Source organism: Podarcis gaigeae, assembly GCF_964106915.1.
Source record: "Podarcis gaigeae genome assembly, chromosome: 6".
Taxonomy (NCBI): Eukaryota; Metazoa; Chordata; class Lepidosauria; order Squamata; family Lacertidae; genus Podarcis; species Podarcis gaigeae.
Window position 1 is genome coordinate 28,884,970 of NC_139682.1, and position 27,899 is coordinate 28,912,868.

The window sequence follows — 27,899 nt, forward strand, 5'->3', positions numbered from 1 at the left end:
GCAGGGGGAAATACCTATTGGAAGATCTTTTCAAGGCTAAGAGTAACTGTTTTCTTCTTAAATTTCCTTACACATAGAGAATACAGCTCAATTAATCTGTCAAGATGACATTTTCATTTTAAAACACAAGCCACTGACAAGAGGTTCGTGGCAGATTGGCAGCCCGCAAAAGCAAATCTTTTCAGTACACTTCCAAAGCTCCCAGTTCTACAGTAAAGACAAGGTATTCTTCCAGAAAGCTGCCTTGGCCAATATGTATTCTAGCTGACCTGGCTGGCAGAACCATATGATCTGAAGAGGTTAACTTATCCTCTAGAGTTCCTCCACTATTAGCAACTGGGCGATAGTTATTAAACCCATCCAGGTCCAGGGAGGTTCTCTTGAGGAAAGGGAGCATCATCATTATCTCTTACAAGGGTTGGTGGTACCCCCTCCTCCTGCAATGAGGCATTCACCACTTCTTGGAGCCACTCAGACAATCCCCTTTGGATTGCTCTTATGAGCCGTAATGGGCAAGAGTCAAGAGGACAAGTGATTGACCTTTTAAGCAGCTTTTCCACATTAGCAGGCCAAAACCACCGACAGTCATCAAAGACAACAGGAAAAGACAGCGCTCTGAACACCTCCTCCACACTGATCCCTACCAGTGGCATCTAACACTGTGCAAATCTGAACCATTTTATATCCATGAAGTGGCTTGCAGTATTGTTACAACAGGCTATGGATGTTACCAAAAAAATGCTCCTTTTTTTGTAAGATGTCACCTTACACCACCCAGAATAGTTCTCCTGGAGGGCTACTCAGTGCTGGTGATGGAATCACATAATCCACCACACCTGGCAGCAGCAGTCATTAGAGGTTCTCAGGAGAAATGGTGGGTCAGATGGGGTGGGCTGGGAGAGGTTATACGCTCCAGCATTTGCTGCCAGAATGACTGACCTTGCTACATGGAAACTGCACCTCTTCTTGCTTTGTTGACTGAAGAGGACTCTGAGGAGTATGCATACACAAATAGCGAGTATGCCTCACACTAAGGTACTTCTCAGGCCTAGTCCTGCAATGTGTGTGTGTGTGTGTGTGTGTGCGTGCGCAATATCTGTTGGGGTGTGTGCAGAGTGCCCATTCAACATGCCAGTGGAGTGTGCCAATGGAAAAGAAAAACACCAGACAGTTCTAGGTGGGGTCAGTCCCTTTACTGACAGTTCCACAGCTTATGGGTTACATAAAAGGTAAAGGTAAAGGAACCCCTTACCATTAGGTCCATTCGCTGATGACTCTGGGGTTGTGGTGTTCATCTCGCTTTATTGGTCGAGGGAGCTGGTGTACAGCTTCTGGGTCATGTGGCAGCATGACTAAGCTGCTTCTGGCAAACCAGAGCATTGCATGGAAATGCTGTTTACCTTCCCGCTGGAGCGGTACCTATTTATCTACTTGCACTTTGATGTGTTTTCGAACTGCTAGGTTCGAGCAACGGGAGCTCACCCCGTCATAGGAATTTGAACCGCCAACCCTCTGATTGGCAAGCCCTAAGCTCTGTGGTTTAACCCACAGCACCACCCGCGTTACATACAGTTGTAATGAACAGTCTTACCAGCAGTGTCCCAACACAGACTAGGCTCTGGCCAAGGGCACGAGCCAAGAGAAAACTTGCTTCAAACACAAGTACGGTATATTTATATTTTAGATTGTGCTGACTCACTCTCATATGCAGGTGCAGGACAAACACACCCCAAAATTAACCAGCACACCTAACTTACGTAACTCTTTCTTGTCCTTTTTTCTCTGCGTGCACAAATCCTTATACATTAACAATATCATGGTAGAATTGTGCAAAGAATACCAGATAATCCTGTGTCTTTTAACAGGATTATCTGAGGAAACCTCAGTCAGGTGCTGAATCCAAAGGATGCATTAATGATGGCCAACATTTCTCCGATGAAAATAGGGACATCCCATTCCATAACGATAATGTTACTATTATAGCCCACACATCTTACTGGGTTGCCCCAGCCACTCTGGACAGCTACCAACATATATAAAAACATAATAAAACAGTAAACAGTAAACAAACCAAAAAAAACCTTCCCTATACAGGACTGCCTTCAGACAGCTTGCAGCTCAGATAACTCTATACCATCCAACATTTCTTCAATGAAAATAGGGATGTCCTAAGGAAAAGTGGGATGTTCCAGGATCAAATCAGGAAATGGGATAGCTTCTCTAAATAGGGACACTTGGAGGGTCTGCAAGTGCTTAGAGCACTAGAGTGAAGGAGACTAGGGACATCACAAGGGTTTGAATAGGGGCATTTATAAATGCTCAACCCTTTTTGGGGCTGAACAAAAGATCCTTGTGCATCTCTAGATGGGAATATAATTTGTATTGGAACTTCAACATAAGACATCTGGATTCAGCTCCAGACCCAAGGTGTTCTTTGAAGATCCTTCCAACCATATGTGAGTGGAGTATCAATTAAAAAGCTCCAAAAGAACATTTAAATGAACCAGCTTCATAACATGGGGTGGATTCTGTGGGAAAGCACATACAATTTGCTCACACCACGTCACTGGGTCATTTAATGTTCTCCCAACTACATGGGACTAGCTAATGAATAAGCAGCTCCCACACAGTACAAAAAGGCACCTGAGTTCCCATCTTCCTCCTCACTATTTCATAATAATCTCTTCAAATTCATCTCTAGGATATTGCAGAGGCTGCTTTTATGCCTAATCACAAGGCTTTCAATCAATGCTAAGAGGCTTATCCTGATTCTTAAGGGTTGTTCTATGTACTGTCTGCCACCCCACCCCATTGGTAATATTAAGCCAAGAAGGGCAACATCCAGGCATCCATATTAGAGCTTCCTTTTCATTCTGCACCACAAAACAACTGGATAAGATTGATCACAATTCACAAAGCTTACCCGGTTAGCCAAAGGTCTTCACCAATCATATAATAGTGTGAAAGGGAAAGGAACACTACTCAAAGTATGATAAAAAATAGCATAATAGCATAATCCATTGCAATATCTAACATCTTTTACAACAGCAACAATAAACTATAATGCACTTTACAAAAACAAAAGAAACAAAAAACCAGAATCCTACTCTTTACAATTTGGGGGGAGAAAGTATTTTTTATTGAATTTTATCCATATGACCCCAATAACAAAACAAAACTTCACGAAGGAAACACTTACAAAAGAATCCAACACAACCCAAGGCTGGCATCGGATGCTGCATTCACAAGGATAAATGATAAAGCTACTTATCCAGATATTTGCAATAAGATACAGACAGGTAAATGGAGAGTACCTTCATAAGAAATGAGAGAATGCTAGGTGTGGTACACATTACTAGCATAAACCCATCACTGAAACAATGAATACTAAGAATAAAAGGCTCTATATTACATCAAGTATTCTCCCTTTCCCAGTCAGTTAGATGCTACTTATCCCAAATTTCTTGAGACTCGTGGAAGAGACAAATGTAAATTTTCTTTTTTAATGTATTCAACGAAATCCCACCAAACTGAGACAAAGAGGTTGTCTTTGTTTTAACAACCAATATGCTCAAAAATGGCCTGTTTAGCATGGCTGCTCTATACAATCCAATGCTTCATTTTAGTTCAAAGCTTCAAGAGATATTTAGGGAGGGGGAAGAGAAGATTGCCAACCATCTCAGAAGTAGAGGATGCGAAAAGGATGTGAAAGCAAAGGTGGGCAGCATTGCCGTTGATCCAGTCAATAAAAATAAACATACCAGCTAGAAATAAATGTTTCTGAAGCGTTTCCTTGCAACAGAAGATAAATTAGAGGGGCCTCTACTGGAAGCTGCACAGGGCCGATAGGAACAATGGTTTGAGGCAATCTGACCATAAAGATGAGAAGACATCCCCAAAGAAATTAATCAGCTGATGGATTCACCATCATCAAAGGACCCAAGTTGCCTTTTTCAACTATTGGCTTAGCACTCAGAGGTCTCATCTTTTGGACAAATGTCTTCCTTGGGCCTGGGTTGATATACAACTTGTGTAGAATTTTCAATTGCACTTCTCAGACCTTAGTGACCTCTGAGACTTCCTTAATACAGAACATCATTTTGCTCTGCTGACAAAACCTCAGTTTCCTGGCTGCCTCTCATCTCTTCCATCCCTCTTGCCTCATCCGTTGTTTCATTTGGCACTTAGCAAACAAAGGGAAATTGCATCCCTGCTTTGCTGGCACTGTCTAAAACTTTTCTTTTTCACTGGGGTGGTGGTGGTGATGAGGGAAGCAAGCAAACGAGCAGTCGGAGCTACTCCTCCCATTGTATCCTCACAACAACTCTGAGACAGGCTAAGCTAAGAGACTGTGACTGGCCCAAGGTCCTCCATTGGGTTTCATGGCTGAGCAGGGGTTTGAACCCTGTTCTCCCAAGTCCTGGTCCAACACTCTAACCACTACATCATTCTGGATCCCTATTCACCAGCCAGTCCCTAAGTACTACTTCTATCTCCATCCCATCCCTGCTTGGCTTGTCTCATTTAGATTGCAAAACCTTTGTGTCTGCACAGAAACCAGCATTTAATTTCAGTTTTTAGAAATTAAGTTATGGCATACTTTATATCTGGCCAGATTATGTGGAAAAGCCAGCCACATCTTTTGCTTAAATTCCTTTGAGAGAAAACAGATGGGAAATATTGAGGAAATTATTCAGATTTGTACTGGCTACCATGTAAGTATTATTTTTTTTGCAAGCCTTGAAGCAGTTACCCACCTCCATCAATACCAATTATAGGAGAATGAGAGCAACTGGGAACTCACACAGAGTTTGTTTCCTGTTATTACGGATAATTTTTTGATTATTATTTCTTTCTCCTACTTTCTAAGTCTAATTATATGGGAATGACATGCAAGCTTGCAGTAACACACAAAATCTAGTTAAGTGTGCTATTATGGCATTATTTACCAGCAATTCTGACAAAGGCTCAAATGTTAAAAAATGCTCCTCAGATGAGTTAAGGCAATTAATTCATTTGGATAATGTGCATGTAGTTGATTTTCAAGTCAAATAATGTCCTTAATACAACGCATCACTAGATTATCGCTTTGAGTATTTTGCATTTGTTTTTCTGTTTTTCACATTTTTTTTCATTGTAGGCAATGATTCTCCATTCCTCCCCGATAATGATTTGTGAGTGATAGCTTTTAAGCATCTTCCTTTGTTTAAAACATGGTTTGTGTCGTGTTGACTGTGCCTCAATATTTCAATTCTTTTCTGTAGTTTGGCTCTTTTTTATTATTTTTTTAAAAATGCTTCTGCTTAATTTACATCAATTCCCAGATATATATATATATATTTAAAAATCTTGAACTTGAATGAGTAATTTGAACAAAAGTGTAATGGGGTAATTTAGATCCCCCCAGAAATTTCTCCACAGGAATGACAATTGTCCCATTATATGAAATTAATGCAATCTCCGTTTTTAATGTAACTCTGGCTTACTTTACAAATCACATCTTCATTTCAACTCAGGCCTGGCACTAGCACATGGCATGGCTCGGAGAGCGCCAGGGCTCCATGCGGCTGATACTGAGCCTCTGGAAACTACTTTACTTTTCTTATTTTCAAATTTTCTTGGGCCTGGTGCTGACAGAAGCATCAGGCCTGGGCAGCTGAATTTACTATATGCAATGCATACACCATAGGAACTTTGCTGTGGGACAATTAATATAGAACTAACAGGTCTAACTGCTCCCCTTTCAATGCAGCAGCAAGGCCACCATGCCGCTGAAGCCTGAACTCTTTCATGGCGGTGGCAGGTGGAAACTGGGCAGAAACACTGATCCTGGAGCTCCTGGTCTTTGCAGGCAGACTTGCTGGTGCCATGTCAATCTTCCCACAACACAGCACCCATGGTATGTCTTAGAGATGCTGAATTAGTGGGGAAATTAGTAGTGGTTGCACTGGTGAGTAAATGTTGTAGGCCCAGAGATACAGGGTGAGCACTGCTGCCAACTGATAAACCTGCCATTGTCATGGAACCCCACAAGGATGCTCAGCTCTGGGCTTCCTGAAACTTGGAACCACCACTGATTCAACTATTGACCAGAGACTGTCAGCCAAATTACACATGATATCAAATATATTACTTAAGTTTTTTTGATTCTTAAAAAACAAAACCTGAGAATTGGGGTTGCAGGAAGGAGGTGGCCTATACAAGACATGGTCCAAATTAAAATTCCCTTCCCTCGCCCCAAAAGCTGCTGTTAGCCTCAAGAGGAAAGCTTGTCTTGATGCCAAAGCACTTTAAAAAAAGAAAGAAAAGAAATCAAGACCCTTTGCACTCTGCTCCCCCTTTCTTCCTGCCCTCTGCCTGCCTCTCAGAAACAACTTGCCTAGATTACATTAGCTTCCATTCATTGGGGTTGGAGGCTAAGACTAAGGCAAAAGGGTTTCATGTGTGTCAGGGGTGGGAACAGTTTTTTTTCAGCCCAAGAGCTGCATTCTCTTCTGGGCAAACTTTCAAGGGTCACATACTGGTGGTAGATGGAGCCAGAGGCAAAAATGAAGATAACTGTTGCAAAAGAAATTCTTCCACTGCCATGGTAGATTGCTCTGAGAAACATTCCCAAACTTAGAGAAAAAGGCAGCTTTGCATTTGAATATTACTTCCACTGGCAGTTGTTTTCTGTTTGTGCACATCTCATCCATCTTATATTTTTTAACAAGGCCATGCTCCTTTTACTACACAAGGGAATGAAATATGAGTTGCTCCCTCATTTTGTGTGAAAGCTAATAGAGAGATGAGCCAAGGTCACAATAAAAAACAGAATGCAGAATTCTATCAATACTTTACAGCTAAATGTTAAACTAAGTAAGCCATAATGCTATGTACCTCTTTCTCCATCATCACCACCCAATGATATTTTTTTTTGTTCTTGCTATGCCAGCTTTCAATAGTACACAAGTAGCTTAGCCTCACCATGGCCATGTTAATTATTCATGTCTCTAGACAATATTCTTCCCATTAGCCAGAGGGCCACATAACTATATCCACCTGGGCTTCTGCTGGGTTGCATCTACAAACAGGCTTTCAAGACTTTGACCTTGAAAAATAGCCAGGACTTGGACAGATGAGGGAGGATGCCTTCTGATGAAGGCACTGGACTCAAGTCCTCATGGCAAGCCTGAACGTGACAGCTGGGAGCCACTGGAATCCAGAGCCCCTGGAATCTCATAAATAGCATCTCCTGAGCTGGACTCACTATGGGAACTAGGGTCCTCCTGGCCAGCAACTTCCTGCACTCTCCAGCATATCAAATATGGGTCTCCAGTCCTACTTGGAGATACTGGGGGTTGAATCTGCAATCATTTGTATGCAAACCAGTGTTCTACCTCTGAGCTACAACCCTTTCCCCCAACTATAGATTGTTTGAAGCTGAACAGCCAAGCAAGTTAGGAAGCATGTTAGTTACCCCTGCATTCCTTGACGTAAACAAAACCTAATAATAATGCAACTCAGTAGGGTGGGGGGCTTTCCAGTATTTTGCACTGCCTGCATGTTGGATAGAAGTGTAGGTATGTGAATTCCTGGCTGTCTAGACACAAGTTTCTTTCCTTGAGGCCAAGGTGGCTAACCTGGAAAAGCTGATAGGTTGGTGGACAAAGCCTTCAGGGACGTTCATAGCTCCCCCACTGTCATAGAGAATGAGGATCTTGGGGAAAGAAGGCATCACTTTGAGGAAGAGGGAAATGGTCCTTTAGAAGGACCTATTCCTTGGGAGATGATAACACCCCTCCCATGTTGTGTATACTTCTCTGGGGTGTGTGAAAATAATGGTAGTGGGTTATATGACCATTAGGAACATAGGGAGTTGGGTGTGTGATGGGTGTACAGACCACAGGGTGATTTGCCAGTCTTGTACAAAAGCTGCAGATGTTGCCCATCACCTAGACAGCCTGGTAGATGGTGCCAGGGAGGAGTTGGTGGTTGTGGTCCTTGCTGGTGCCAAAGACATGGGGAAATATAGTTGTGAGGTTCTAGAAGTGAAATTTAGGTTGTAGGGTAGGATGCTGAAAGCCAGGTGGCTCCAAGTTAGTCACTGGTTCCATGTACAGAGCCAACTGGTACAGATCCCAAACATTTCCTAGATCTTGTACCAAGTTGTAGCCTACAAAGAAGCACTTCCCCATGGTATAAAAAAAGTTTCTGCCATGTTTCATAAGTTGGATCCTCCTAACAGAGGGTCCATGTTGTGCTCGGCCCCTGAAACTCTTCCCCAACGTGCTTGTGGGCGGGGCTTGCCTCGCTCCAAGCCGGTGGTGCCACAGTTATGCCACTCGCCTTTAGCCAACCATCATTGTGGCAAAGGTTGGGGGTTGGCAGCGTGACGTAAGGACCTCCTTTTGCTTCGCGTTGCCGAACACCCACCCACCCATTAATTTGGTGGTGTTTGGCCTTGCTTTGGACTTTGGTTGGTCACCTGTTTTGGAACGGGGGCCGGGTAGGAATTTTCCCCAATGTGGCAGATTGCCTGTGGCCATTTGGCTTTTGCCTACCTCTTAGCAATCGTCACAACTTTGTAAGGTTTGGCGGTTAGGCATTGGTTTAGGGGAATGTGGGGAGGGGAGTTGCAGCCATCACCTGCCCCTCCAATGAACAGGGTATTCTGTTAACAGAATCTGGGGGTCTGGATCTCGTCCGTAGCCCAGAGAGGGGCTAGGGACATGCCAGGACCCCCGGGAACCCCAGGGGTGAGCATCAGTCAATATACACTGACGGAGATCCCCCTGCTGGTTGTTTACTCTTCCAGGCTTCCTGCAGGGTGGGGCAGGAGCCAGTTATAGTTTTGATACCATTGCCTAAGTCAATACCAGTCACATTTGTGTATTCAATAAAGTTGTGGCCAAAATTAGCTCATTAACATTTAAACTAAATTCTGTCTCCACTGTGTCTTTATTTCCATGAGGGATGGGTTTTGGGGCTCAGAGCACAAAACATTGTTTTCTCTCACACCTAGGAAATGCTTTCTTGGTTTAATGAAAGATACCTACTTCATGCTGGGCTTTCCCAAGCCATATTGTCAGTCTGAAATTATAGTTTCATTTAGCTCTCACAAAGAGCAGAGTGCTTCACTGAGGGTATGTATGGTCAAGTCCTTCCCTAGTGAACAGTTGCTCAATCAGGAAGCAGCAAGAAGTGCAATTTTGTGCCCACTAAAGTGGATGGGAATAATAAAAAAACCATGGACCTCAATGGTGCCACAATAGCATCTGAAAACATCTTCAATAAATTCCTCTAGCTTAGGTTTAAATACTTAAACTGAGAAGTGTGGGATATGCTTGAAGCACTGACGTCTGAGGGAGTGCCTGAGGGTTTGCTTTGTTTATACATGAGTAATTTAATTATTCATATTTCTCATATAAAAGCAGTTGGAATGCAAACTCTGACTCCATCTTTTCTTATAACATGAATAGCATAAGGAAGAGGTCAGTCAGATTTACTCATCTTTCTTTGTAAGACTAGGTGAACATTGATTAAGAAGGATATGCTTTTGAGAAGTGATTCTTTCTTATACTGAACAACATCTTGTGGGGATGAGGAAGAAACAAAACAATTCTTTCATGAATAGAACTAGGTATAAAGAGAAATGATCAATCAGTTTCTTTTTAATTTACTCAGTGGAAGAGTTGTTGACAAACAGTTGCCCAATTCCAGACAATGGAAACTTGGCAGACAACACTGTTTGTGAGGTAACTCAGCAATAACCTTTCCAGTTTATGCCCTAGTATCTTCCTAAATATGTTCTTTAGCCCATCAGTAATAATGCTGTACTTCGGCTTTTTAGGGATACATCCACATGCTTGCTAATGACACATCATTAGTTTTGGGCCAATCTAAGGCTAATTCATAAATATTATTATTAAATTGTATCTTGACCATTCAACATAAAACATTTCCAAGCTCGCTTACAACAAGATTGTAAAACAGAGTAAAAGAAACGGCAATCAAAAGAGAAATAAATCATCAGCATGAAAGCAATTTCCTCAGAGCTTGAATACCTAGTATTTGCGGCTGCAATCCTATTATTCCTAGGACAGCTTGTTTCCCACCTCTCACCTCCATTGTGAAGTGGAACAGGCCACATGTTGGGACCACCATGCAGTGAGTTCCTGCACCCCTGCTGGCAACTTTAATTGCTGTGGGATAAGTTACATAGCTTCGTTAGAAGATCAGTAATTTCATACGTCTGTTCTTTAAAAACTCCCAGCCGGTTATCATATTGGCCCAGGGATTAATAAATAAATAAATTCATTTATCAATAAGGCCTAGAATGTCATCTCTTGCCACCGTCATTTGCCTTGGCTCTATAGTTTTCAGGCACAATTATTTTCTCTCTGTCTTCTGCTGTGAAAACTGTAAGAAAAACACTGGGGCCTAATTTGATTAGTAGATTCAGGTAGGTAGCTGTGTTGGTCTGACACAGTTGAAATAAAAACTTTCGTGTGCATGCACACTTCTTAAGAAAGCTTATACCAGAACAAACTTAGTTGGTCTATAAGGTGCTACTGGACAATTTTATTATTATCATTATTTTGTTTAGTAGAATGTCTGCCATCTGGTGGGCAGGGCGTTTGTGTTGTGCTCTGGAATCGGTCCCTCCCGTCGGGAGTTCAGTTACCGTATTTTTTGCTCTATAAGACTCACTTTTCCCCTCCTAAAAAGTAAGGGGAAATGTGTGTGCGTCTTACGGAGCGAATGCAGGCTGCACAGCTATCCCAGAAGCCAGAACAGCAAGAGGGACTGCTGCTTTCACTGCGTAGCAATCCCTCTCGCTGTTCTGGCTTCTAAGATTCAGAATATTTTTTTTCTTGTTTTCCTCTTCCAAAAACTAGGTGTGTCTTGTTTACTGGTGCGCCTTATAGAGTGAAAAATACGGTAAGTTCAGTTAGAGAGGCCAACTGTCATTCTTGCCTCATGATGTTGTTTTAGTTTCTCTCAGACAGTATGTTACTGTGCTACAATTTTCTTTACTTTTAGAGCTTTGTTTGACATCTACGTGAGCAGCTTACTTTGTTGAAAGAAAATAAACTCTGCTGAGAATGGTAGTATATCCTTAAGTGGGTGAGTGAGGGGATGTTCCCCATCTGACAAGAGGACTGATTTTTTTTATCACCCCATCCTCCATAACAAAAACAACCACGAAGAATACATTCAGCTTCTCTAAACCTCCTTTTCCTTCTTTAGCACATCTTCCTTGCTTGCAGTCCAAAGGTCCTGCTGCATCCCTAACCAGCTTCTTGCTTCTAAGGCATTAAAATATTTACATCTTCCATTCCCTTGAAGGAAAAACAGGTATAGGCCCAAGAACTGCAGCTGACAAAATTGGACTGGATGGGCCATTGGCTTATTCTCTTTTGGGAGATCTTTCAAAATAACTTCTGCACTCTTAAATCTCTCTATAGCATATGGTGAGTTTTGCGCAGTCAGATGGGCCTAGAACTCTGAAACATTTTTCATTAGCTTCCCGGCAAATCTGTGAATTTCTCGCAAAACTCTGTGCCAGAAACCCATCAAAGGTGCAACTGAAATAGTTTGCGAACTTTAGCAAAGGCTTTAGTGAACATGGTCAAAGTGTATAATGAAACCCCAAATGAGTCAAGTTTCACATGGTTGCAAATCTTTCTCCCAGCTATGATCAAAGGTATATTCAGCAAGGATAAGCCTTTGATAGTGCAAGACAGCACATCCCCTGAAATGTTCAAAGTAGTGCCCTGGGATTTTGCTGAGCAATTCCTGTTGGGAGTGTTGCAGCTAAACTTAGCAATGCTTAGTTTGGGGAGAGGGGAGGATGACAGGAATATGTCATATTTGCAGACCATTCTGCATTTCTCCAGGGGCAGCTTTTTAATTCCAAAGCCTTCACATCAAAGTTCAAAATGCAGTCTGAACCTAAATGCATTATGGAAGGGAATAGCTGCCTGTCATGTACCAATTTCATCCCCCCCCCCCCTTTTCATAGCTTCAGTCAACAAGCTGTAATAAGAAGTGTAACCAGAATTATTGCTCTGCTCCTTCAAAATGCAACTTTTTTTACTTTAGGAAATGAAAAACGTCAGTATATTCAGGGGAAGAAAACATGTTACCACTCAGAAATCGGTTAGTGACCTGCATTCCAGCAATCTGGCTCCAGTGAAGTTGTAACATAAGGGAGTCGAGCTTCTACCATCATCTGATCACAGAGAATGTATGCCTGCTTGTAGCCTAGGATAGACAGTAGGGCTGCTGCATTCTGTCTTGCCTGTCTTTATTTCTGTGACTGCAAGCAGACTTGCATATTGATGTGTTTTCAACTATAACAGAATGTCCTTCTGCTCACTCTGTAATGCCTGACTAGGTAATCGAACATATGGAGACTACATGCAGATCATTGAGACAGGTGCTATCTGTCACCTTCTCCAGACTAGTTCAATGGTTTCGGCCTATGCATTATTGGTATATATAAGCATGTAATTTCATTTCAGTTCATTTCTTGGTCCAGATATACAGTACCACAGCCTTGGACCATGAACTCTGGGATTCCAGAGCACTACACTGTCTACAATAGGCCCTATTGAATAGAGCCATCTGAATCCAAGAACTAGAAGTGACTTCATGGTCCACATCAACTCCACTGCATATATTCCCTGATGGTTTGCCACTCAAAGAAACACAGACTGAAGAAAGTTGTAAAAAACAACAACCCCAAAACTAACCAAAACAGAAATATAGATACAAGATGAATCTTGGGACCCATGCACAGCTCTACCATTTATGTTGTTTAGTCAATGTTCTGTTTCTGCTTACATGGACTCTAGGCAAATAAATGTATTTATCATGTAAAGGTTTCTCAATACCCTTTACGTTCACAGTTACTTAGTCCCTAATGCATGCCCAGGACTCCAAGTACTTAAAGACTGTGCCTTTGTCGACTCTGGTGAAAGACATAATGCAACAGTTACAGTCACTCACAGATACACATGCATATGTCTTCTTGACTGTTGATCAAGCAGAGAAGGCATTATTGTGCTGAATTTGTATCACCAGGTACATTTCCATAGCAACAGACAGTGATATCACTAACAGGATTATGGTCCCACTCAGGCAGGGAATGTGGCATGCAGAAAACCTGTTATGAGAAACAATGTCAAAAGTGTACATGAATTATCAATAGTAAATCCTTCTGACTAACAGAAGGTTCATTAAGAGGCAAGGATTAAGAGGGAAGCACTCAAAGGTGGCCTTGTAAACCCACAAGGTATCTCTTTGTTAAGAGATTTGGCTTTTGGCTACTCTTCAAACTTGCAGCCTCAGACTCAAGCCTCTCTGGTGATATTACCAGCATCTCTGGGGTGATTGTACATTTCCTCATTTCTTTCCACTGTTGTCATGGACAAATCTGCTGACCTCTCAGCAAACTGCCTCATTAAGCCTCTCATTAACACAGGTTATCTCCCATTAGTGGCACAGTGTGCTGTTCCCATGGGATGACTTCACAATGACTGAAAAACAACCAATTTCCTCACCTGTCCTAAATTTCTAAATCCTGGAGCTCAAGTGTGCTTGGTAACTGCACAGGCTTAACTGGAGTCTTTTTTTTCTTTTTCTTTTCAAACTGTGGGGGTTTCAGACCTTGGTGGGAAACTGTGCTGTCTTTAGAGGAAGACATTTTTCACAAACTCGTGTCCTGTTCTAGTTGGGTCCCAAGTTGCTGGGGAACTTCCAGATAGCAGAGCTACCACAGACAGCAGCAATATCCAAGGTCAGTCTGAATGAAGTCTATTCTCAGGCAAACAGTGGTTCAAGCAAGAAGCAAATTGATGAGCAGACCAGGTAAGCAGAGATTCAAGGAAGGGCTCAGGCAAGTCAAGGGGAAGGCCTGAGTTCTGCTTCTAGGCAACAAAGGTCAGGTGCAAGGCACAATGCTAGTAGAAAAACATTATTCCAGTAGCTCTTCCAGCCTGCCACTGAGGCTTTTGAGCTGCAGCTCAAAAAGGTTCAAGCTGAATTCCACCAGCTGTTGTCAATGAGAGCTCTCCTCATGAGAAGGACCTTACTTGTGAGGAGACATTGACTGCTGAGGAGTCTTTCATTGACTCCTGGATTTTTTTCTTATGGAGTAGGATTCCACCGGCTGTTTAAGGTGTTGTTGCTCATGTAGGCTCAGGTCCCATTTAACCTCAGATTTTGCTTCAGAGGCTGAATGCTCCTGCTGTGCTGTGGGAATGCTTCCCAGAAGCGTTGTCTGGGAATCCTGGTTCATCCTCAGCCTTAGGTCCTCAGCTTTGCCAAGTCGGCTGCTCAAAAAACAAACTCATAAACAACAGGCAGTTCAACTTATGTAAGGGAAGGATAAATTGGCAGTTTGGTTGGGATTATAAATACATCAAGCTAAATGTAAATTGGGGATTAGGAAGAGGTCACAGAGCAAAACAAAAGGTACAGACTAATCAGAAGTGGACTGGGGCTTTAAAAAAAGCTCAAAGGAAGGTGACCTGAGTAAAAAGGGCAGCGGAGAAAGGGGTTTAGGCAAGAAGAGACCAATCCGAGAGAAGGATATCTTCATCCGGTGCTTAAATTCAAGATGAACAGTATGTGTGGAGAGTGAGGGTGGGAAACAACAGTGCTAGGGAAGCTGGTCAAGGCACAGTGTGATCAAAGGAAATGGCCACTATGTCTGCAGCAGGGACAGAAGCCTGTAGCCCTCCAGATACTATTGGACTCCAAGCTCCAGTAGCCCCAGCCATTGTGCCTAATGGTCAGGGATAACAGTCCAACATCTGGAGAGTTACAGGTTCCCCATCCTTGCCCTAGGTCTTAAGAAAGGAATTCTTCCAGTTGTGTCTTCTTTTGTCACTACTGCATTACAATTATTTCTCAACAATGCCTTCATCCCTGGTTAGGAAAGCAACAACAACAGACTCTCTTAAAATAAGCTGTTGTATTAAAAAATGAAATCGGAAATGTGTGCAGGAGCAGGCCTTTGAAACTTGCAGTGAATTTTACCACCACCCCAACCTGAGATCGTGTGCCTCTCTGCAGCTGTCTGTGTATGTGATGACTTCCCTCTTTCCCTGCTTTCATCAGGACATACAGTCCTATCTCGTACCGTTTCCTCTGGTATTTAATATGCTCTTCATCTTTATGCAAATGAATATTTAATTATTTATAAGTCGGCCCATGCTGCTCTATTTTACATGCTAACATATCCATGATTTATTAAACAATGTGGCATTGCATAAAAACCTGCCCTGTCAGTAACATTGATACCCTGAAAGGGGAACAGTAAGCCTTGTCCTAAAAGATGCAAATGTCCTGGGAAAATATTAAGAAACCATTAGAACACAAGGCACCAAATAGACCCAACAGCTTCTATTGTGCAGAGACACCTTTATTTTTTTCAACAGAGGGAACCATTGAATGTCAGGGGAGGGGCCTAATTGGCACAGCTCCACTTCCTAATAATGCATTGACAGATTGTGTGAGCACTTCACCTGAAAAGGGCTACTGCAATTATTAGATTTTCATACACACAGTAGCTGCTTCTGCCCCTTTCACTTGACTTGAAGGATGATTAGGCCAAACATCTGAGTCAGATATTTTTTTTTTTGCAAACTCACATAATATTAGCAGGCATTTCATGGCAGATAGTCTTTTTTGTTCTTATACTTATTCAAAGCACTGGATCAGAAAACAATGTATCCCAAGCCTCCTTCACAAGTCCTGGGATGTCATGCTCAGTATAACAGATCATTCAAAGTTTAAAATGGTCGGGTTTTGAATTAAAATGGTGTTTCAGGGGGAAATGATCTCCTCTGATCTGTGGGACAGATCTCGGATATGCTACTGAAACGATGAGTGCAGCAAGTAGCTCCTTCGTGACAATAATTGACATAACTAAGGCATTTTGAACCAATGATTTCTTTCCCTCTCCAGAGCAGCTGTAGCAAACAATGCAGACACATTTCAGTTCGCTCATCAATGTTTAATGTTTGTTTAGGCTGCATTTGTAATAATCAAAGGGTAGCAGCAAAGTGAATTGGGTAAAAATCTTCTCAGCTGTATCTCCGTTGATTTCAGCAGTTGCTCTGTCATACGCGATTGTTATAAAGGACTATGAGAATAGCACTTGCGCAGCACCTCGAGAAGTCTGGCATCATCGGGGTAAGTGCACACCACATTTAAGAGCAGAGCAACAGCAACACTGAACAAGCAGTGAGAAGGATGAGAAGTGAGGCTCTGTGGCGCAGGGTATATAAAACAAGGGACGCAGGATTTGTGGCTTTTCAGCTGCTGAACTCCCATCATAGAATTGTAGAGTTGGAAGGGACCTCGAGGGACATCTAGTCTAACCCCCTGCAATGCAGGAATAATCTCCAGCAAGCATAGGCACTGATGAGGGATGATGGGAACTGTAGTCCAACATATGGAGGGCCACAGGTTTGGCATGGGGGAACATTTGCACCCCCTGAAAGAAATGCACAGCTGTCTTTTGAATGTTGCCCTTCTCTAAATTTTGCAATGCTGTTCTCCAGTGAAAACAAAATGGCCACACAAAGGTGTACATTGGGGAAACGTGTGCATAAGAATAAATGTATTCATGGGAGAAAAGCACTAAAATGCATTATATTAAGCAAAACCGAATAAAAATATACCGTATGCATATTATGAGAAATGTGCATTAAAGGGGTGGCTGTTGTTTTTAGAAAGGGCAGAAAACACTGGAGCAAAGCCACAAACCCAGATTGCCCACATGCCTCTCATGCAAATGTTATGCCAATGCCCCACTTCCAAATTCTGGAGTAAATAAGGACACTTGGTCTGCTAGTGTGCCGTACTTGCAATATATCTTTTGATGGGGATCACACCTACCTCTCCAATTCTATGACTTTCAAACATTTGCAGAAGTGGAATCTCATTTTCAGTTAAATTAAATAGGACTTGGGTGTAATGCATAAAAGACCCATTAGCTTTCATCTGTTTTAAATTCTGTGTAGCTTTTTCACAGGAAATCAAATGAAAAAGGGATTGATTGCCTATAGCATCTATCTTAAACTACGTTGAAAATCTCACTGTGAGTGTGTGCTGTGACTGGTGACATCTGTGTGATAGATTACAGATCCAGATGTGATATGCTGTATTTTTCAAGGTCTCTTGACAGCCTTCCTTGCACCCTCTCCATTAATCCAGTTCACCGAGCAGTTTCCAACAGGAACTATTTTTTAAAACTGCTGTGTTAAAGAATTGTAATCCTCTTTCCACCAAATAAGAAATTCTTTTCCCCCTTAAAAAATATTCTGGGCTGCGCATCAGGATAGTCAATAATTTCAAGCATCATTTTGCACCTTTGCTGTTCTAGAAGGGGTTATTGTTCCTTCAGTCAGATTGTCTCCTGATGGGAATTATGCCTTCCTGCCTCCCATAATTCTCTTTAGCTCTTGGCTATATACTTTCCTCTCCAATGCCTTACTTCCTGTTCACCTGCTCAGCTACAATAAAACCACCAAATGTGGTGTTCCTAGTGTTGGAAGTACAACAGAGACCATTCAGTGTATGACTTAAAGGGCTATTTTTGCTATTAGTCTGGGTGACAGCATGCTCTGATCGTATGGAGATTCTAGTCAGTTGTGAGTTAGCTGTCAGTGAAAAAGACAGTCTAGGTCTAGGAGCTGGGGGGCGGGGCGGTAAAGTGGTTCTGAAGGAGTCCATACCCCACACCCAGTGTAGACCTGAACCCTGTAAAGAAGGAAAAACCTCTGGCTATTTCTTCTAGAGTTATATGCTGTTCTTAATCAGTTTTCCTCAGTTAAGTATTGTCAGTTTTCCCCCTCTCTGCTTTATTCCAATTGCTCTTTTAATATCCTCTGAGCCCTATTGTATTGTGATTAAGATAAATAGCAGATTGCTCAGCTTTGATTTTAAATTGTGTTCAGTTTTACAGAGCCTATGGAGGGCAGGGTGAGAGTCAGTTGCAAAGGAAATGCCATTTCCTAAACCACATTGGACTGGCTGCTTGCGAGAGCGGAAACTGGTGGAGCAGCTCTCCCCCACTCCCATACTATTGGTACGTGATTGTCCTTTTCACATCCTCTCCCCTTTTGGTTTCAATGGAAGGTAAAGGAACTATGCCAGCTCTGGAGGCTGCCATCATTTTTCTCTCTGGGGGGGCTTGTATGGGGAATTAGAGAGCCTTGAATCACGTGGATCAAAGACATTTCCCAATCCACTTCTGACATGTCCCTTTTCATTCCCTACCACTGTTGGACAGTGGAGTAGTGATGGTTGCATGGCTATCTGAAGTCTCAGAACCATTTTCCATTTCAGTGTACAATTAAACATTATACTTAGCAGCTCTTTCTCTGCTTGCAGAGAAAGTGATCCAATAACCAAAAAACACACTTCCTGGGAGCTTACAACTGCTCCATAATTTTATTTTACATCAGCCCAGTATATTTCAGGTTCGGGCTCCTGTGATCAAGAACTTGTGATGTTCCTATCATTGTGCTTCAAACCATGCATCCTATTTCTTCTCTTCGCACCTCACTGTATTCCCTGTATACCTTGTTCCTATAGCTCAATCTTGATCACGGAGATCTTCTGAAGGGGCACTTTGGATGTCTCATATATCCCTGTGTTCAGGTGGCCTTTACTAGAGCCTTTAGTGTGGTAGAGTCTGCCCTGTGCAAGTCTGCCCTATGCAGCAGTCACCCAGCTTTCTTTTCCACAACTTTTGAAAACTGTACTGCTTAGACAGAACTTTGGAATGTGATTTAAAATGAAAGAAACAAAACAAAAACCAACCATGTTTTTTACTGATGTTATTGTAACATTATGCTTTTATGTTGTATACCGCCTTGCTACAATTTTTATGAAAGTGCAGTTTCTAAATATTTAAATATAAACAAACATACAGGCCTTTTTGTAGCTGAGCTTTCTCTGAGAAGTCAGAATGTTCCTGAACAAACATTATTTTAAGTGGTGACCCTTTGTTTCCAAAGCCATGATCATAATCACATTTATTGATTTCTGCACTGTTCCTATTGAACATCTTCATGAGAAAGTGCCACTAAACATTAACATCGCTAAAGGTCATGCAAATATCAGCTTTTGCATTCATTAGAAAATAAGAACGTTAGTCAACTAGGGATGCTTCAGGAATTGGATCTTTATTACCTCCAATATGATCGGGAGGCAAAGGCAATCATTGTCTATTAACCATGAAGCTATGTTGTACTTCCACTGTCAGAGGCTTTCTACCTTTGAATAGCAGTGCTGGGAATTGCAGATGGGCAGAGTGATGATGATCACATGTCCACCTTGCAGGCATCTGGTTAGCCACCTGTAAGAACAGGACGCCATTGGCCTGATCCAACAGGTACATTTTACATTCTTATGTCTTATGTTTTCAACTGATCTGAGTCATACATCCTGGACTAACACACAGGCTAGATATCCACCTTTTTCACTTCTTTGTATGTCGCAGCACAGTTCTTGGCTCAAAAAAATATTGAAATTGTGCATTTTTAGTGAAAACATTTCCAAGTTGCTCGTTTAAAAACATAAATGCAAAAATGTGTAATGCAGAAACAAGGTGGGCATATCAAGACAGTGATAGCTCTGAGCTCACTAAGGAACAGATTCAGTAGCTAAAGAATTAAATGACATCGAGATTGGAACTTGGAGACCTACTTTTACACCAATATGAAGGATCAGGAGATAGACTTGAGGAGTTTTCCATTCTTGAATAAACCCCTTCAGATCCAAGGCTACTGATAGTGGATGAGTATGCTGATAACCCAGTTGCTACCTTCCAAGGAAATGATTTCAGTCCAACACCTAATTTGTTCAAGCCCCAATGTAGCATCTTTTGATGGAACTCAGGAGGCTACAGGCAGACACTCCACATTCCCTGCCCCACAGTGCAAGTGGGAGAAAAAGGCAATAAATGATGGATTCATAAACACACTTGGAAAAGTAGTGAGTGAGGGGGAAAGTTCAAATTCCAATGATGATTCTTCTAGAAAGAGGTATTGTACAGATGTTCTTCATAACTGGTCAGTGAAGAAATCCAGCAGAATAATGAAAACAGAATCTGAATTGCAAACAGGAATTCAAGCCATTGTAGGAGTTTCTCTGATATCCCTCCAAACCACCACCAACTTCAATTTCTTCACTGGTGGGTCCTATCTGCAGGGCTACAGACAGAATTCCTGTCTCCACTAACCCAACTAGTGCACCAGTTATGGCATTCAAACCATAAACTTCCTTTTCCAAAGCATTGATTCTGCTAAGGATTCCCTCTGCTGTTTGTTGTGTCACATAAATGTTCCCATGGTGAGAGTTTCATTCTGTTGTGGTCAAGTCTATTATGCTACAATTGTTATTGCACATTGTTGAGGTTTTGTTATATGGAGGAAGCTGCAGTTGCCTGGAAGCCTATGTATCAATTCCTAACAAGTTCAGATAAACTAACTATTTAGGCTAAGCTTTCATTACAGGAACATATTACATATGTTACATTTCTTGCACAGTCGCCATGTAAGGAACTAGGGCAATTCATATATGATAAATTAATTGTATCTTGCCGCAAATGCTTTTCAGTTAGCTCCATTTACCTTGCTCCAGCTGCTCCAGTTACTGACTCACAACAGTCCAGTATATATTTCTGGACTAAATTTGTTAATGGAGTTCTGGATGATTTATTTGAAGCACTGCGGGTCTGTGCTTGTGTGGTAACCATATCAAGACTGATATAACCGCAGAGTCTCCTTCAGTCGAAATGAACGTCTATTCTTTCCTTATCAGCTAAATGCTGAACATGGAGCCAAAACAGCTGCTCTCCCAGTGCCTGTCCTCCAATTAAAATATATGGCTTTCAAGTCCATGTAAAAGAAATGCGCTCCTTGCCTGTTGTTGCAATTATCAATAACAGCTGAGTCAACTGACTTTAAAACTATTCAAAAAAACAAAACAAAACAAAACAAAAAACAAATTAAATCAGACTGTGGAGCTAAAGGACAAGTAGTCTTCGTTGTCGCCATCATCAACTGGAAGTCAGAAACAAATAATGATTTATGTTATGCCCTGCCCCTTTTTAAAATTTGCAAAATGGTGCAGTGATAACATGGTACAAAGGTTCTTCTGGTTTTTGTAGGGATTCAAAACCTGGCATATTTTGTTTGCTCAGATATGACAGGGAAAACATTGTTTGTACTAGAAGACAAGATTTAAACAACGTCTGACCCAGAAACCTAAAGGAACTTTTTTCACTGTACAGTCACACCTCGGGTTGAATGTGCTTCAGGTTGAGTGTTTTCAAGTTACGCTCCAAGGCAACCCGGAAGTAATGGAGCACGTTACTTCTGGGTTTCGTCGCTCGCGCATTCACAGATGCTCAAAATGACATCACACGCATGCATGGAAGCGGTAAAACGCGACCCGCGCGTACGCAGTCATGTCTTACTTTCTATTCAGGATGCGAATGGGGCTCCGGAACTGATCCTGTTCGCATCCCAAGATACCACTGTATTAAGATACCCATGTATTAATATTAGCAGGGTGGCATCATGGTTTCACCTATGGGTGGGGCACATGGAATGGTGGTAAAGGACAGAATAGGGCCTTTTCCATGGTGACACCCCAACTATGAACTCTTTGTCCCCTGAGATTTGGTTGGTGCTGTTGTCAGCTATATATATTTTCCCCAAAATTTTACCGGAAATTCACCATACCATCTTCAGTTCTCTGAAAAACCCTTTTCTGTCTCACAATCCCAACTGTTTGTGTGTGTGTGTGTGTGTGTGTGTGTGTGTTTTCTTTCTTTTCCAGATTCTCTGGGGAAAGTACTGCCACAACTGTTGATACTAAACTGCTGTGAAAGTTTTTGAATGGTGTTGACAAGAAAATAAAGCAAATCTTGCAGGGAGGAGCACACAGTGTTGGCTGAAACAGCCCATACTGAACTGCAAGGAGAGTGACTTGACCTTACTCTATTTTTATAGCTGTAAGGAATTATTGCCTTCCCCTTAATGTCTGCCTGTGTTACAAGGAGAGACTTGTAGAGTACTGACCTTGTAGCTCAGCTAACCTTATCACTGAGTAATTATTACAAATGAGCTTTCATGGGCAGTGCAATTAGTTGAGACGCAGGAGTGCTGATCCCACAAAGAAAACAAAATGGCATTTCTGTGCAATTCTCAATTTTCCCTCCTTCATTTCCTCTTTTCTTTTGTTCTCCTTTTGTTTAATGTTATCAAGAGTGCCATTGTTTTCCACATCTGACAAAGGAGAGAAAGAATGCTACCAGCAACAACATAGTGAGGCACAGTGGAGTCTGGTCCATTAGGATGAGCGGAGCCTTGCTCCACCCACGTTATTCTGTCCTCAGCCAGCTACCACCTCTCTGCCTTTAGCCCTTGCTGCCAGCATCTTTCTCCTTATTCTAAGGCCACATTCGCACCATACATTTAAAGCACTATGATGCCAATTTAAACAGGCATGGCCTCCCCCAATGAACTCTATATAGTTTGCAAAGAAACAATTCCCAGTGTTCTCGGGGCAGAGGGTTTGACTGTTAAACCACTCTGGGCACTGTGGCTCCATGAGGGGAATAGCGATCTCCTAGCAATTCTCAGCACTCTTAAAAAACTATGCTTCCCTAGATTCAGGTGGGGGGGGGGGACGGACCTTGACTGATTAAATTGGTATCATAGTGCTTTACATGTATTGTTACACACCATCCCAATTTCCAAGTGATGTGAGGGGTTGCAGGCTCACCTGCCAGAGTCTGTTGTTCCTTTTGGAACAACGAAGCACCACAGAGACTTTGGTGTCTTTATGATATAGAGTTCTATTTACACATATATACAACCTGCACTTAGAAGGAGGGATTGTAGAGCATTCACATCCTATGCAGGTCTGGCTTTCTCCTTAATGGCAGCATTAGATTCAAAGGATAGCAAAAAGCTGTCCTGTGTGTGTCTTAGTCCCAGCCTGCCATTCCCAGCTCCCATTGAGTTCTGCCCTTCCTTCTGCTTCGCACTGCTAAACGACTCCAGGGACCTCCCCGCAGCCCACATCATTCAGTGTTGAAACCCTCAACCTGGCCTTTGCCTCTGCCCACTAGCACCCAGGAAAGAAGGAGCCTTGCCCCCATTGACTGGCTTGCCTACTGATGGTTTCCTCGATGGGCCATGCTCATAAGCATAACTAAATTCAGGGGGTTTCCATGTTTGGCAAACCTTGATTCTAACTTTTACTACATCCACGAATTTAGGGGAATTGGGCCCCCACACAAACCCAAGTTCCTAACAGTATGGTGTGGATGTGGCCCCTGTGTTGCCCTTGTAGAACTCAGCAGGTGGATGGGGACAAAACTAGAATTAGTTGTCTCTGCTTGTCACTGGATCAAGGTCCACTCCTCATTGGTTGTACCTACTTTTGGCCTTCCTGCCTTCTGTACTGCCAGTCTGGATGGTCACTTGCCATCACTGGTCAGGCATAAATGGGGATGGGGGGGGAGTGGGGCAGAGGCGTTTTGCAGCAATCTCACATCAGGAACACAGTGCACTCCCTTGCCTCTTCTAATGTCCTTCCAGGAGCTGAATACCCAGTATGAATTCGGAAGCAGATTTGGAAAATGACCAAAACCCAAGTGGAATTAGTTGGATCCTTTCATGGAAGGCCAAAACAAAATCTATTTGCTTAGCAGCTGAGCTGTTGGGAGGGGGGAAAAGTACTTATGTTTTTATTGTAATGAAAAGCATCCAACAAATCTGAGCTAAGCAAGGAAATATTTACAGGAACAGGAATTATATCTGCATGGTTTAACAATAGATATCTGTGATTAGAATAATTTACATAATGTTTGAAACTCTGAAATTGTCATAATTTTTGAAAACCTGAGAATGGGTGGAGAGCCTCCATGCCAGGAAACTCTGGCAGCCATGCACAAAGCTCTCTCTATGGCATCTGGAAGAACTGTGTATTAAGTGGCACTATGCATCACCAAAGGCACCATGTGCGAGAGAGAATTTTGTTGTTGCTTTTGTTATTTCAGCAGCCTAAGTTTCATCTTTATGATCCTCAAATCTGCTGTTTCCATTATCTGACTACAATAAACAAAACTACAGAGTAGATTTTTAAATGTTGGCAGTCATTTGGATCATATTCCTAAATGTATACTAAAAGCAAAAACATCAAGATGCATCACACCACCATGCTTTAACACTGTAGAGCGGGCTGTAAGTCATTGCTATTCTGCTCTATTTATAACTTCCGAAGTAGGCATGTTTTGCTCATTCTGCTACCAAAGGAGATAAAGTCAGGGAAATCAGTCTGCCCAGCAACTTTGGCATCTTTATTTTAATTAACTTGAAGATCAGCTGAGGTTTTACAATGCACTTTGAACGTGCAAGCTCAGCTCTTGCAAGGCTTTCCTTAATTTCCATTGGCATTGTTTAGGAAATCTCAATAAAACTAGAAAAGAAGAGGGTGAAAGAGGAGAAAGATGAGTTTTCAAAGGGGTAGGGAGGTTAGATCACCAGTGAGAAAGGTATGGTGGCTTCACAAAAAAAGCTGCCTCATGCAGACTGCTCAAAATGGCTTCTGCACAACAACCGCTACAAGCAGTGAATCATTTGAGGCTTGCCACACAGGTCGGTTCGCAATGAATAGTTTGAAAATGTCTTCGCAGTATACGGTATGTACAATATAAAAGCGACATGCATTAAGCCAAAAATAGAACTGAAAACCAATAAAACAACCATGTAAAAACATAGAAAAAAAAATTTAAAAAATGATTCCGTGGATTCATACACATAAAACGTGGTCTGAAAAACCTGGGCAAAGAAAGAAACCTTTACAGGGTGTCTGAAGCAACTTATGGTTGTTGCTTCACATACGGAAGAAGGGCATTCCACAGTACAGGGGCAACAGTGGAAAATGTCTTTTGGCTGGATCCATACGGGGGGGGGGGGGACGCTATGGGGAAAAAATCTATAGAAAAAAATGTCCGAAGGCAATCTGCCATTGACTTTGGATTCTGCTCTATAGCGCCATCTGGTGTCACATGTTTAGAACACATTTTAAACATTATAAATTGACCTAGAGTGCCAGTGTGGTGTAGTGGTTAAGAACGGTAATCTCGTAATCTGGGGAACCAGGTTGGCGTCTCCGCTCCTCCACATGCAGCTACTGGGTGACCTTGGGCTAGTCAGACTTCTTTGAAGTCTCTCAGCCCCACTCACCTCACAGAGTGTTTGTTGTGGGGGAGGAAGGGAAAGGAGAATGTTAGCTGCTTTGAGACTCCTGAAGGGGAGTGAAAGGCGGGATATCAAATCCAAACTCCCCTTCTTCTTCTTCTTCTTCTTCTTCTTCTTCTTCTTCTTCTTCTTCGTCAATTTATGTCCTCTGGGTCACCGCCCTGTGAGGTGTGCCATGAGTAGGGTGCCATGAGTAGAATTTCACCAGATGGGCAGCTTAGGTGAAGACTGAAGAAACTGCATATGTGAAGAGGTTCTTCAACCATCCCTTGAAGTAAGAGAGTTGCTTTAGATAATTGAGTTGGTAAAGTAGGTAGTCCACTTTTGTAGGAACTTAAAAAAAAAAAATGCAATCACACCAGTCTTTGAACCTAAGTTTCTTTTCTGTGGGATCTGGCTGTTTAGCATTGTTGTTGTTGTTTAGTCGTTTAGTCGTGTCCGACTCTTCGTGACCCCATGGACCAGAGAACACCAGGCACCTCTGTCCTCCACTGCCTCCCGCAGTTTGGTCAAACTCATGCAGGTAACCTCGAAAACACTATCCAACCATCTCGTCCTCTGTCGCCCCCTTCTCCTTGTGCCCTCCATCTTTTCCAACAACAGGGTCTTCTCCAGGGAGTCTTCTCTTCTCATGAGGTGGCCAAAGTACTGGAGCCTCAGCTTCACAATCTGTCCTTCCAGTGAGCACTCCAGGTTGATTTCCTTCAGTATGGAGAGGTTTGATCTTCTTGCAGTCCATGGGACTCTTAAGAGTCTCCCCCAGCACCATAATTCAAAAGCATCAATTCTTCGGCGATCAGCCTTCTTTATGGTCCAGCTCTCACTTCCATACATCACTACTGGGAAAACCATAGCTTTAACTATACGAACCTTTGTTGGCAAGGTGATGTCTCTACTTCTCAAGATGCTGTCTAGGCCTGTCATTGCCCTTCTCCCAAGAAGCAGGCGTCTTTTAATTTCGTGGCTGCTGTCACCATCTGCAGTGATCATTGTTTCTTTTTTTTAAATGATATTTTATTAAGTTTTACCAAAATTAACAACAATAAAATTAACTAAAATCACAAAAAACCAAAAAACACACACCAAAAATACAAACAAAAAAAACAGAATAGAAAAAATAAAAACATAAAAAAGAAAATTCAACATTAAAAAACTCTGTTTCAGATTAATACCCTTCCAAATCTTATTTTCCTTACTTCCACCCGCCTTCCTTTCATGTATTCCACTTTAAAATTAGTTCAGCAATTATCATATTATTCAAGTTCATCCTTTATCCTTCCCTTTATACTCTTACTTATCTTAATCACTAGAACCCCTTCATTTCCTTTACAATGCCCTTAGCATTCATAAATTTTACAATGTTTTTGTAGATAAACTTTGAACTTCTTCCAGTCCTCTTCCACCTGCTCTTCTCCTTGATCTCGGATTCTGCCGGTCATTTCTGCCAGTTCCATATAGTCTATAACTTGCGTCTGCCATTCTTCCAGAGTGGGTAGGTCTTGTGTCTTCCAGTGCTTTGCGATGAGTATTCTTGCTGCTGCCGTAGCATACATAAAAAAGGTTCTATCCTTCTTTGACACCAATTGGCCGACCATGCCCAGGAGAAAGGCCTCTGGTTTCTTTAAGAAAGTATACTTAAATACTTTTTTCAGTTCATTGTAGATCATTTCCCAGAAAGCCTTGATCCTTGGGCAGGCCCACCAAAGGTAAAAGAATGTTCCTTCCGTTTCTTTACATTTCCAACATTTATTATCGGGCAAATGATAAATCTTTGCTAGCTTGACTGGGGTCATGTACCACCTGTAAATCATTTTCATAATATTTTCTCTTAAGGCATTACATGCCGTAAATTTCATACCGGTGGTCCACAACCGTTCCCAGTCAGCAAACATAATGTTATGACCAATATCTTGTGCCCATTTTATCATAGCAGATTTAACCGTTTCATCCTCAGTATTCCATTTCAACAGCAGATTATACATTCTCGACAATACCTTAGCACTGGGTTCTAACAATTCTGTTTCCAACTTCGATTTTTCCACCTGGAAGCCATTTTTCCTGTCCGAATTATAGGCCTCTCTTACTTGGAAATTATGTAACCAATCCTGCACCTTATCTTTAAGTTTCTCATAACTCTGCAATTTCAGTTTGTCCCCATCCTGTTCCAAAATTTCCCAATATTTTGGCCAGTTCGATCCCACATTAAGTTTTTTCAAGGCCTTAGCCTCCATTGGTGAGAGCCACCTTGGGGTTTTATTCTCCAAAAAATCTTTATATCTGACCCAGACATTAAACAATGCTTTCCTGACAATATGGTTTTTAAACGCCTTATGAGCTTTGTCCTTACCATACCACAAGTATGCATGCCACCCAAAAACATTATCATGTCCTTCCAAATCAAGAATGTCTGTATTCTCAAGAAGTAGCCATTCCTTCAGCCAGCAAAAAGCTGCTGCCTCATAATATAGTTTAAAGTCCGGCAGGGCAAACCCCCCTCTATCCTTTGCATCAGTAAGAATTTTATATTTAATTCTGGGCTTTTTGCCCTGCCAGACAAATCTAGAAATTTCTTTTTGCCACTTCTTGAAACAGTCCATCTTGTCAATTATTTGT

The 27,899-nt window shown here is 42.0% G+C and overlaps 2 long non-coding RNA genes across 8 annotated transcripts in view; one reads left to right on the forward strand and one right to left on the reverse strand.

Moving 5' to 3' along the window:
• LOC310847997 overlaps positions 1 to 13,029 on the reverse strand; it is a 22,805-nt gene extending 9,776 nt beyond the window's left edge. Inside the window, exons 1-2 of one of the 2 annotated variants that reach the window (XR_014566113.1) lie at positions 12,997 to 13,029; positions 10,047 to 10,184 (exon numbers count right to left, since the gene is read on the reverse strand). This is a non-coding gene — a long non-coding RNA (uncharacterized lncRNA). Of the gene's footprint in view, positions 1 to 10,046; positions 10,185 to 12,131; positions 12,481 to 12,996 lie in introns of those variants that run through there. The other variant, XR_014566114.1, reaches the window with a different exon arrangement.
• The window catches only part of LOC310847992, a 52,424-nt gene continuing 35,458 nt past the window's right edge, over positions 10,934 to 27,899 (forward strand). The window contains exons 1-4 of one of the 6 annotated variants that reach the window (XR_014566097.1): positions 10,934 to 11,109; positions 12,510 to 13,857; positions 16,105 to 16,188; positions 19,271 to 19,399. This is a non-coding gene — a long non-coding RNA (uncharacterized lncRNA). The other 5 variants (XR_014566098.1, XR_014566099.1, XR_014566096.1 and 2 more) reach the window with 5 other exon arrangements.